General features: G+C 40.4%; 1 protein-coding gene across 8 annotated transcripts in view; it reads left to right on the top strand.

The window, feature by feature from the left end:
• CMKLR2 (chemerin chemokine-like receptor 2) overlaps positions 1-12,277 on the top strand; it is a 44,636-nt gene that overhangs the window by 1,893 nt on the left and 30,466 nt on the right. For 2 of the 8 annotated variants that reach the window (XM_044381223.3, XM_026492110.4), the window contains exons 2-3: positions 2,051-2,129; positions 9,884-9,934. The exons of 1 other annotated variant lie outside the window; for it this stretch is intronic. The gene's annotated coding sequence lies outside the window, so the exon portion shown is untranslated. Of the gene's footprint in view, positions 1-2,050; positions 2,130-9,883; positions 9,935-10,051; positions 10,793-12,277 lie in introns of those variants that run through there. 5 more of the 8 variants (XM_044381225.3, XM_026492113.4, XR_003314081.4 and 2 more) reach the window with 4 other exon arrangements.

Here is a 12,277-nt window from a genome sequence, read left to right as displayed (position 1 = left end):
AAAATACCAAATTTAATCACATATTTTTATTAACATTCAGAGGGTAGTTCAGAGAAAAATGTGACTCAAAGAGATGGCTAGAATTTGGGGTTTATATACCATCTTAATAAAGGAAGGTGAAGAGAAAAAAGGACACTAATGGGAAAACAAACGACTTTTTAGAAAGATAAATGGGCCCTTAAAGGAATAGATGTGATTGTTGTCTCTTTAGGTGTGGTGTGAAGACTTCTCATCTCTGATGAGGAGTCAGTCTTCCTTGGTTGCTTTCCAGGAAGGGCTTTATGACAATTGAGTTATTTTGTGACCTCAAATACCTTCTGCTCAAAATAATTTTTATGCCACAGTGGTGTATGCTGGGACCCTTTATGTGATACATCTCTTCTTTTTTTCCTAAACTTTCTCTAATAATCTGTTACTTTTATCATTTAAAAACTCTATCATATTGAAATTTCCTATTTTTTTCTTCAGTCTTCAATTTTCATAAAAACCACAAAAAGTTAAATCCTTTGATCTCATGGGGGCTCTTCAGTTCTAATTCCCCTGGTTTCTTTGGTGACATTAACTTTAGTAAAGGATTCTGCCTCACAAAACTTCTAATGAAAGTAGTGAAAGCCAAGAGTACAATAAAAACTGATAGTATAAAACTTAATAGGAAAAAACAAACTACTTAAACGAAGATTACTAACAGCATTCTGTCAAATCGGACAATGTCCAAATCTATGATTGCACGATATCTTTACACTTGCTATTTTGATTTTGCCTGTCACCCCAGAGCTGTAGTACCAACTCTGCTTTTAGCTTGTTTCACTGTTTGAGGCAGAACAAACTCTCCGGGCCTCAGTTTCCTTTTCTCCAAAATAAATCTGATGGGCTGGGTTTTCTTCCAGCACCACAATCCACCTCCTCCCCCCGCTTTTTTTTTTAAAGTAAGCTCGATGCCTAATATAGGGCTTGAACTCATGACTGTGAGATCAAGACCGAAGCTAAGATCAAGAGTCAGATGCTTAACCAACTGAATCACCCAGGTACCCTACCTCCCTCTCTTCTTAAATGTCTGGTTAAGTCATTGCTCAATGTGACATATATAATAGGTACCTAGCACAAACAGTAGGTACCTAATAAATATTAGTTGAGACAACTCTTTCATTCAGACTGTTTTTTCATATCCTTCAATTATTATAGTATGTTTTGACTATTCCATTGATACTCAAATAAGATGAAGAATGCTCTTCATTGTTAAAGACAATAGTGTCAGTTGGAACAAAGTATACATGATTGAGGCACAAATGTTTTGTTAGAAATTATGCAGTTGTGCCTTCAGCTAAATTAATATATTGGTCAAATGATTAATTAGAGGGTGGAGGGCAGAGGTTAAATAGGGCCTAGCTTTGACTGTGGAAGAGTTTCTCTCTTGAAAGGAACTGACCCAGGGGAGAGCCAACCTTCTGATCTTGGCCACGTTGGCTCTTGTTCATTGTTAAAACAACAGTCAACTAGCCCATGTGAACTTGAGTGTATGCAATATTGCATATAGCAGCTCTCTTCAGGATGCATGCAAATAAAGACTTGGTTTGTGATAAAGGAATTCACCAAATCAAATAAATAAAGTGTGTTAGGACTTTCTGAATGGTTTAAATATTCTTTTGTTGTGTCTTACTCTATTTCACCACCATGTGAAAGATGGAAGATGGGGGGCACCTAGCTGGCTCAGGTGATAGAGCATGTGACTCTTTTTTTAATAATTTTTTAAAAAGATTTTATTTATTTATTTGAGAGAGAGTGCATGCACGAGAGTGGTGGTGGGGGGGGTGTCTCATGGCTCCATCTCATGACCCCAAGATCTTGATTTCAGGGGTGTAAGTCTGAGCCCCATGTTGAGTGTAGAGGTACTTGAAAAAAATAACTATAAAAATCTTAAAAAAACAAAAAGATGGAGGTTGGAAATTTTGGTTGCTTATTTGGAAGTCCGCTATTTTTCATTTTGTGGGGGAGAGAGAGGTTATTTGTTTATTATTAACTAAGAGAAGCTGTCTGTACATGTCCTATTCAGTCAAGCAGATATCCATGGAACCCTCAGCTCTGGTGGTAGAAGAAGACACAAGAATTTTAAAGGAAGATCCCTGCCCTGGGTAAGCTTCAAGTTGTGCTGCCTGGGGGACAAAATGCTTACCGGGCCTCAAACTCATGACCCTGAGGTCAAGAGTCACATGCTCTGCTGAGTCAGCTAAGTGCCCTAAACTAAAAAGGTTTAGAAGTGGGGCGCCTGGGTGGCTCAGTCAGTTAGGGGTCTGTCTTCCACTCAGGTCATGATCTCAGGGTCCTGGGATCCAGCCCCACATCAGACTACTTGTTCAGTGGGGAGTCTGCTTCTCCCCCTCCCTCTGCCCCTCTCCTCTGCTTGTACTCTCGTTCTCTCTCGCTCTCTCGCTTTCTCTCTCTCTCTCTCAAATAAATAAAATCTTTAAAAAAAATGTTTAGGACTGTGGAATGCCTATAGAAGATGGCGTTCACAAAAGGGAGGCGGGATATTAACAGGAGTATATAAATTAATGGTTCAGGGAGGAAGCGAGGCCGTGAGAGAGGTGGATATCCGTGTCCCATCATGAGTCAAAGTGAGATGAGTAGATTTGGACTGGACTGAGGAACTGATGGGGCAGACCCACCAGAAGTCCTCCTCAGCCTGAGACGCTGGCGGAAGAACTTGCTAGGAGGGAGGAGCACAGACCTTTGACCCTGGAGAGGAGAAGGGGTATGAGAGCAGCACGCTACTGAAAAGCAAAGAGCTGTTTCCACTAAAACGTCAGGGCATAGCAGCCCTATTTGGGATCTCCTCTAAGAAAAAAAAATCCAGGAAAGAGAATTCTCCATTCCACTACCCTCACTTCATTGGGAAGCTCCACCCAGCTTTGACAGGGCAAGCAGCCCGGGTCTCCAGACGCCCACCCCATGGAGTCGTGGCGCCCAGCAGGCACAAACTTGAACACAAACACCTGTAATTCACCTCTGGGAGGACCCGGAAATACTTTTTGGTGAACTCTTCTCACGTGTGATGTATTTATTGGGCAAACACAGTGCGTACTACATCAGCCAATGGAGACACCCCAATGAATCCTGAATTAAATCTCAATTACTACCCCGTTTGTGCCCACTGTCAACTGGGGAAGTTTTCAGGTTACAGTAGAGATATATTTATATAACACTTGATGTTTTTCACTGCTATTTTCAGCAATACTGCTGACTACTGTCCTCTGGAATCCTCATCTAACTCAATTCTGCATTGAAGGTTCTCACTTAAGTCCTGAAAACCTGTATTACCAGTGTGGTTGAGCTGTGTGAAGTATTTCAGAATTTAACCAATCCGGTAATACAGCTGGGCTCAAAGTCAGACTAACCCAACTAGGACCAGGAAATTTCCAAGCCAACTTTGTTTTGAGTGTACTTTTTATCTTTTATTTTTTCACTTTTTATTTATTTAAGATTTTATTTTTTTAAGTCCTCTTCTGCACCCACTGTGGGGCTCGAACTCACACCTCTGAGATCAAGAGTCACTTGGTCTACCAACTGAGCCAGCCAGGAGCCCTTAGAGGGTACTTTTTTTTTTTTTTTTAAGATTTTGTTTATTTATTTGACAGAGAGAGAGAGCACACAAGCAGGGAGAGTGGAAGAGGTAGAAGCAGACTCCCCACTGAGCACGGAGTCCAATGCGGTACTCGATCCCAGGACCCTGAGATCCTGACCTGAGCCAAAGGCAGACGCTTAACCAACTGAGCCGCCCAGGCGTCCCTTGAGTGTACGTTTTAAACTGAAGACGGAAGTAGAGTAGGAAAGGTATTCAGGCCCATCAGTGCCTTAGGCAGACATTTTAGAATACCAAAACAGGAGGCCTTGTTGGTATTACTGTCAAAAAGGCAATCTCAGGATTACAAAGTTCCAACTAAGGTGAAGCCAAGAAAGTAATTCATTTCATAAAGTTTAACACATAAAGAATCCCGTGAGGAAACATCATAGTGCTCCCTCAGGAATCAGGCAGAAGCAAACAGGTTTCACTTGTGTTCAAAATGGCTTCCAGGGTTACTCTCTGAAGCTCTAATTTTGTATTTCTTTTTAATGCCCCCCCCAAAATGTTATTAAAGAACTGTCTATGGTCAACCAGTCAGTCATCTAGTATAATAACTGAATCAGTTGGGTTTAATTCTGCCATTTCAAATGTTTTACATAATTGCATGTAATAGACCTCGCTATTCAACAAAAAGTGATCATTGCAAACACATGTAATGTAATCATTACAAAAGTGTTCGAGGAACACTAGGGGGTGTATCAGGGCTTGGGATAAAGGCAGAGTGGCTATGAAAAAAGGGAGGACTTCACGGAGAAGGATTTTGAAAGGAGGTATGCAACCTGGCAGCTTGGAAAAAAATTTAAGCCAAGTCTAATAAATGTTTGCGGTTGAATTTTCATTAAGACCAAACCGTCCCTAATGGAATGAAAAATAATTTGTATATAAATCTGTATCACTGGAGCTAGAACAAAGTGCTTATAGATATGACATCCTTAATTTTTCATAAAACTTCCTCTTTGGAAGTTTATAATGATAAACTTTGTTTGAATAGAAAAAAAATATGGTAATGGAGTATTCTGCTTAATTATATAGTTAAGAGTTGACAGTTTTTTTTTAATTAGGTTATACCATATAAAATCCTATTATTTGACTTGACCATCTGACCTATCAAAATGGCAGTTTCTTATACTTTAACAGAAAACATGGAACTAATTTAATAAAAACAGTAAGATATATATATATATAAATAATTACTTGTTTTATTATATAAATATGTGTTTGATTTGTGTATTTTATTTATATACATGATATAGTTAACTATATTTAACATACTATAGTTTTGATGACTAAGAAAGCACTTTCTCCTTCATTCACTAAACTTTTATTGAGCACCTATTATGTTTTCTGCACTGTGCTCTGTGCTCGACACATAGGACAAGCAAAGCATAGTCTTTGCCCTTGAGGCTCTCACAGTTTAGTAGGGAAGATAAACACATCCACAGATAATTACCACAGAGGTTGTGTACGAGGGTTAAGAAGGACGTCTCTGAAGTCAGACAGACCCAGAAGTCTTGTCTGAGTTTCAACACAACTGCTAAATAGCCAACTTCACTTTGCCTCATGGAAATAATAACAGTATCTCACAGGGTTGTTGTGAGAATTAAATGTGAAAATGCATGTAAAATTGCTTAGTATTGTATTGTACTCAACAAGTATGTGGGAAATGCAGGGTATTGCCATATAGTGTTAAATGCTATTAAATAATTAGGTGTGCCCGGGATTTGCATGTGGTTAGCTGAACTGGTTTTAATTAAGAGTAGTACATGATTAGACAACCATATGGTTAATAGTGAACTGGTTTGCTTTTGGTAAGATGTCAGAGGAAAATTTCCTCACCTTTCCCTGGAAGTAAGATCCATTGTCAACCAAAAGTCCTTGTCTAATTAACTGACTGAACAGATTTAACACATCCCTCAGGAGTGAGGCTCTTTCCTAAGTACTTGACATTCGTTTAACACCTTTAATAAAAAAGAGGAACTGAACACAGGAACTAACGAATTTGATGATAATCAAGAACTTAAACTCTCGCCTCAAACTCACCTTTGCCATCTCACATAAAAATTATTGTTAGTTATTGTCGGGATGCCACAGTCTTAAATGCCATCCATCAAAAGCCACTAAATCGTCTTCCTGCTAGTCAATAAATATTATTGAGCTCTACTATTTGCCAGGCACTGTGCTAGGATCTGAGGTTATAAAGGCAAGCAAAAACTACAGCCTGCTGGAGGAGAGACATTTATCAAATAAGTATTCAAATATATAACTAAAAATTATAAGTAAAGTAGAGAGCCGTGACCCTGATTGAGACTGAGGGACAGGCTCGTGGCAGTCAGAGAAAAGTTTATTTAGGGAAGTAACATCTGGGGGCTCAGTCGGTTAAGCAACCAAATTCTTGGTTTTGGCTCAGGTCGTGGTCTCAGGGTTGTGAGATTGAGCCCCACGTCAAGCTCTGAGCTCAGCAGGGAGTCGGCTTAGGATTCTCTCTTTCCCTCTCCCTCTGCCCCCCCCCTTGTGCACACACTCTCTCTCTCTGAAATAAATAAATAAATCTTAAAAAAAAAAAAAGTAACATCTGAAAACACTGCTTACCCTTGAGTAGAGCAGGTGATTTCCTTCCAAATTCCAAAACTATTTTAAATAAGGTATTTGTATATATAGTTACTTGTTTTATTGTTGTGTTATAAGGAAGTAAAAGCTTAGTCAAATCAATTATCTGGCTACATTATGAAAAATACTAAGCTGATATAAATTACTTACTCTTAGCCAATCAGATGACTTTCCTGTTCAATTGCCATTCTGTCCCACATAGGCTTTCATTCCATTACCCTATACAAAATAAAGGCCTTCACCTCTGGGGTGGTTTTCTCATTGTCGACACGCTCGCACAAAATGTGTACTTCATTACAGCCCTTCACATGCACTAACCAAGAAGATGGGGAAAATTTAGAAGACAGTAAAATGACTAAGTTCTTACCTTATCTGGGATGATATTTAATGTATAAACATGCCATTTCTCCATGGCTTGCCTTTTTTTTTTTTTTTGAGAGATTAAATAAGGAAGGGAGAACGTCAGCACACACTTAAGATTGCTTATCTCATAGGAAGGATTGTAACATACCAACCACGATATAAAAGATTTCCTCAGAAAGGCATTGTGTCTCCCAGAACACAGTGGTGGTGGGGGTGGTGGCTGTAGAGAGTGTCTATCCACTTTAACTTTTTATTAAAATATTTACAGGGGCACCTGGGTGGCTCAGTCAGTTGAGCAACTGACTCTTGGTTTCTGCTCAGGTCATGATCTCCTGATTGTGGGATCGAGCCCCGCATCAGGCTCTGTGCTCAGGGCAGAGTCGGCTTCAGATTCTTTCTCCCTCTCCCTCTGCCTCTCCCTTGCTCTCTCACTCTCTCTCTCTCAAAAAAAAAAAAAAAAAAAAAATTTACAAGAATCTTCACATCCTTGGCTGGCTCAGTTGGAAGAGCATGTGACTCTTGATCTCAGGGTCATGAGTTCGAGCCCCATGTTGGGTATAGAGATGAACTTAAATTAAAGTTAAAAAAAGAATATTCACATTCATTTATTTCAGCCTCAAATAAACAAAAGCTTGATTTTTTAAAAACTAGATCTATTTTTGCCATGTCCAATGGAATCTGCTCAAATCCACTGAGTATTCTTCAGTAATCTAAAGAAAAACAGTTTCTTCCATTTTACATTTTTCTCAAGGAATCGGTAAATAACTTACTCATCAAACTTGAGAGAATGCCCCAAAAGAATTTCTTCGGAAAAGCTGGTTTTCTTCTCGCTGAGCCACACAATCACTGTGTTTTCTAGCCAGTTGGATTACAGCTAGTCAGTGAGATCACAGCAAGAAGCCCAGCTATGTTGTACCCGTTTTTATCACAAGAAATGAACTCATCTACACGAATCATTTGGTGCAAAATAAATAAATTCCTTTAGTAGAACATTATCACAGGATCAGAATGTCCTACTTTGGAAAGGAAGGAATGAACACAATGTAGCTTTACAGTAACAGCAGGAAACCATTATTTTGTTGCTCACAGTGGTGTGTTTCAGCCCATGTTTTCTTAAAATGAAACATAAATCCAAAATGTTAGCTAAACTAATCACGAATAATATCAGATGAGCTCTCTGAGCCAGTGATCATTACATTAGCTGGAAGCCTACGAATTTATTACCTTTCAACAGTCATGTTATGTGAATTATTTCATAATATGCCCTAATAAATAGATTAATTAAAGATAATAATAATAGCTCACATGGGATGCCTGGGTGGCTCAGTTGGTTAAGCAGCTGCCTTCTGCTCAGGTCGTGATCCCAGGGTCCTGGGATCGAGTCCTGCATCGGGCTCCTTACTCAGTGGGGAGCCTCCTTCTCCCTTTGCCTGCCTCTACCCCTGCTTGTGCCCTCTCTCTCTGTCTCTCTTTCTGACAAATAAATAAATAAAATCTTTAAAAAAATAATAATAATAATAACAGTTCACAATTCTTGAGCTCCTCCTGTAAGCCAGGCGCTGTGAGACACATATGTATCTTGCGTAGTTTTTTTAAGTGAAATATAACCTCAAGATTATATTGTCTTTGTAATAAAATAAAATATGACACTTAGAACTAGATCATTTGGCCCTTTCTCTTCTTTTTTTTTTTTTTTTTTTTTTTTTTTTTTTTTTTTTAAAGATTTTATTTATTTATTCAACAGAGATAGAGACAGCCAGCGAGAGAGGGAACACAAGCAGGGGGAGTGGGAGAGGAAGAAGCAGGCTCATAGCAGAGAAGCCTGATGTGGGGCTCGATCCCGGAACGCCAGGATCACGCCCTGAGCCGAAGGCAGACGCTTAACCGCTGTGCTACCCAGGCGCCCCTGGCCCTTTCTCTTCTTACCAAAGTGCTTGCTTCTCTTAATAGCCAGCATTCTCCTAGATCCGCAGTTGGGATCAACACATTCAAGCCTCAGCACAATCTTCTTCATAATTTTAGCCTTTTTCCAGAAAATCCGTCCGCCCACGATAGCCACTCTGCTTCCTGTCATAACGCCGCTTTCCCTGGGCATACAGAGAATCCTTGCCCTTCTTGTAATGTGTCACTTTGTGGGGTTGGTGTTTGCCACACTGCTTACAGAAAGTCTGGCGGTTTTAGGAATGGTCACCATGTTTGTAAGAGTGCTATCTGGGTGGTATCTGGTATAATTCTTACAACAATCCAACAATGGTTTACTCATGGGCTTTCTCCCCAGATCACAGATAGAGAAACTGAAGTTGATTGTAATTAAAATGATGTGATACCCTGGACACTGTCTTTGATTTGCCATTATAGGAGAGGGAAAAAAAAAACTATCTTTTCCTCCTCCTTTTCTAAATTCTCATCTGGGGCCCCTCTAACAAAGGACGGAGTATCAAGAGAAAAGCATACAGATTTTTTAATGTAAATTTTACATGACACGGGAGCCTTCATAAGGAAATGACCCAAGGAAACAGTTAAACCTGAGTTTTGTTTTTTTTTTAAAGATTTTATTTATTTACTCGACAGAGATAGAGACAGTCAGCCAGAGAGGGAACACAAGCAGGGGGAGTGGTAGAGGAAGAAGCAGGCTCCCAGCGGAGGACCCTGATGTGGGGCTCGATCCCACAACGCCGGGATCATGCCCTGAGCCGAAGGCAGACGCCCAACGACTGTGCCACCCAGGCGCCCCAAACCTGAGTGTTTTTATACTACGTTTGAGCAAAAATGGGGACTCATGGAAAATGTGCCAGGACAAAGGGTAATGAGCAGAGAGTAGTACAGTGGGGGAAGCAAAGCAGGGCTTGTTGGTTCAGATTCTTCTCAGAGTCCCTCCTTCCTCAGAGGTGCTTTCCTCAGGGTGTAGGGAGGGCACCTCTCACGTGAGACTCATATGAGCTGCTTCAAGGAGACCAGGAAAGGTCAGAGAGTCCTTCCGAAACCTGCTATTTCTCAAGCTCCTTCGCTTAAACTACTCAATATACCGAGGTGCCGTATTTTGGGGTAGCATGTCCTGTACCTTATCAGTATCTACGGTGGATTGAAAAAAAAATGTGAAATAATACCTACAAATAAGACGGTGGGACATAGAAGTACACTGGAAATAGGGGGAGAATGGGAAACAGGGCGTCTGAAGGCAGGAAAAAAACAATTATAATAGTAGGCAGACACTGAGCGTCACTGGACTGCCTCATTTCATCCCCACAGCGACCCAGTCAAGTAGGTATTATTATTATTATCCCTCTTTTACAGATGGAGAAATTGAGGCTTGGGGCTTTTGACTAACTTCGCAAGGCCACACAGGTAGGTAGTAAGTAGAACTGGAATTTGAAACCAGGGTCTGCCTGACTCCAGGGCCCCAGGGCTTCACTCCGAAAATACCGCCCAGAAATGCTCACGACTGCTGTGGATCTCACCCAGGCACTTGGAGAGGATGGACTGGTGGGAGAGAGAGACGAGGGTGACAGAGAAGACAGACATGGAAGACTGGAAAGGAAATGGAGAACTAAAATTCAACTTGGGGCGGTGCCTGAGTGGCTCAGTCGGTTAAGTGTCTGCCTTCGGCTCAGGTCGTGATCTCAGAGGCCTGGGATCGAGTCCCGCATCGGGCTCCCCGCTCAACGGGGAGTCTGCTTCTCCCTCTCCCTCTGCTCCCCCCCCACCCCCCGCTTGTTCTTGCTCTCTCACTCTTTCTCTCTCTCACACGCAAAAGTAAATAAATACAACCTTTAAAAAAATAATAAAAACAAAATAAAATTCAACTGTATGTAAACACCCTACCCTAAATATTATTTAGATATCTCAAGGGGGAGTGGGGAGCAAGGGCAGTGACAGATGAGACATAACTGGAGTGTCGTTGGGGGCTGCCATGGCTTCTCTTCATCTCACATTGGTGAGCCAGATACGTATCCTCGGGCCAAGGAAGGCAGTCTGTGTTCTGGAACTGCAGCGTCGATCAGGCAAAATGCCACATCTAACCAATTATCTGTAGTTTGGGGGTGGCTAGAGCATGGGCTTGGCTCCCTTCCTCTGGGTAGCTGCAGCAGCAATTAAAGTAGCCTCAGTCTGACTGCAGGAAAGAGAAAGAAAGAAAGAAAGAAAGAAAGAAAGAAAGAAAGAAAGAAAGAAAGAAAGAAAGAAAGAAAGAAGGAAGGAAGGAAGGAAGGAAGGAAGGAAGGAAGGAAGGAAGGAAAGAAAGAAAGAAAGAAAGAAAGAAAGAAAGAAAGAAAGAAAGAAAGGAAGAAAGAAAGAAAAAAGGGAGAAAGAGAGAAAGAAAGAAAGAGAGAGAGAAAGAAAGAAAAGAAAGAAAGAAAGAAAGAAAGAAAGAAAGAAAGAAAGAAAGAAAGAAAGAAAGAGGGAGAGATAAACGGAGAGCTGTACATATCTGAGTACTGGGTTAGTGTTCTGGCTGTGCAAAGCAATTCTATTCATCTTATTTATTGGTCTCTCGATTCCAACAGTCCTACTAGGGACCTGGCTTCTAACACACGGTCCTTAAAGAGGACAGGTAAGGGTGCGGGGAAGAGAGTCTGGGATCCCTCAAGAAAGAATTTGCATCTGTAATACCAAACTTGGAGTGCTATCAGAATTTTCTCTCCTGAAGCCCTTCCCTGCTTGTCTGGAAGTCCACTTAGCCCTCCTTTCCTCTGAGGGACTGCTTCCCCATCTTGATGTTCAGTTCCATCATTATTCTAGGAGTGGGAGGTAAATTTAGGTTTTGGAAATTGAGTGGACCAGAAAGAAATTTCATATACATTTTTTAAAAACCTTACCACACCCCCATCCTCCTCTCCCTCTTCATTGTCCTCTCAAGGTCAGACCAACACTTTTGGACTAAAGCTCTATTAAAAGATAATTTTTTAAACAGTTAAATCATGACTCGCATACAAATATAAAATTAACATGTCTCAAAGTTCTTTTTTTTTTAACTCATTAGTGAATGATAGACTCAGTAAGATGTTACCATGGGTTAAAAAGAGAATTCAAAGTATCACGCATGTATAAGCCATCAGGAACGTTGAAATGAGTTTATAAACCGTTGCAAAATTGGCAAAACTGCTTAGTAATTCACAGGGCAACAATCACTTGCATTCCACTGGAATTCATTCATATTTCTGTGGAAAAGGATCATTTGCATTATTGTAAGTTATCGACAATGTGCACAATTGTGAAATATTCAGATAGTAACAGGCAGAGAACCCAAAAACACACACCAGATAGGATACTCAGAACCTGTCTTCCCATTTCAGTATCCTTCACAATTTTTCCTGACAGGCCCTAAATACTGAAAAAATTATATCCCTCTTCATATGTAATTCATATGTAAAAAAAATACATATATATATATATACACTAAACCAAACTCATAAATTTCGTAATGGAAGTAAAATAGTTTTTTTTCCAGAATATCCTTCCTGCAAAACTATACATTGACCCATAAAGTTAGACCTTTTTGTTGTTTCACTGCCTCTGCTTTGCAGGTGTACTAACTTAGTCCCCTTTTGGAGTGATAACTCCTCCCATGACAACTCAGCTTTTGGCCACGCTGGTGACATCTTTAGTAAAGTCCTCTTATAGGCCAATAAGCTGAGTATTTTCTAATGAAATAGATGGAAGAAAAAAAATGGAAGAAATATTATGTAGTAC

Source organism: Ursus arctos, unplaced genomic scaffold (assembly GCF_023065955.2).
Source record: "Ursus arctos isolate Adak ecotype North America unplaced genomic scaffold, UrsArc2.0 scaffold_1, whole genome shotgun sequence".
NCBI classification, from domain to species: domain Eukaryota; kingdom Metazoa; phylum Chordata; class Mammalia; order Carnivora; family Ursidae; genus Ursus; species Ursus arctos.
Note: the sequence above shows the minus strand (reverse complement) of the source record. Positions and strands in the feature narration are given on the sequence as shown.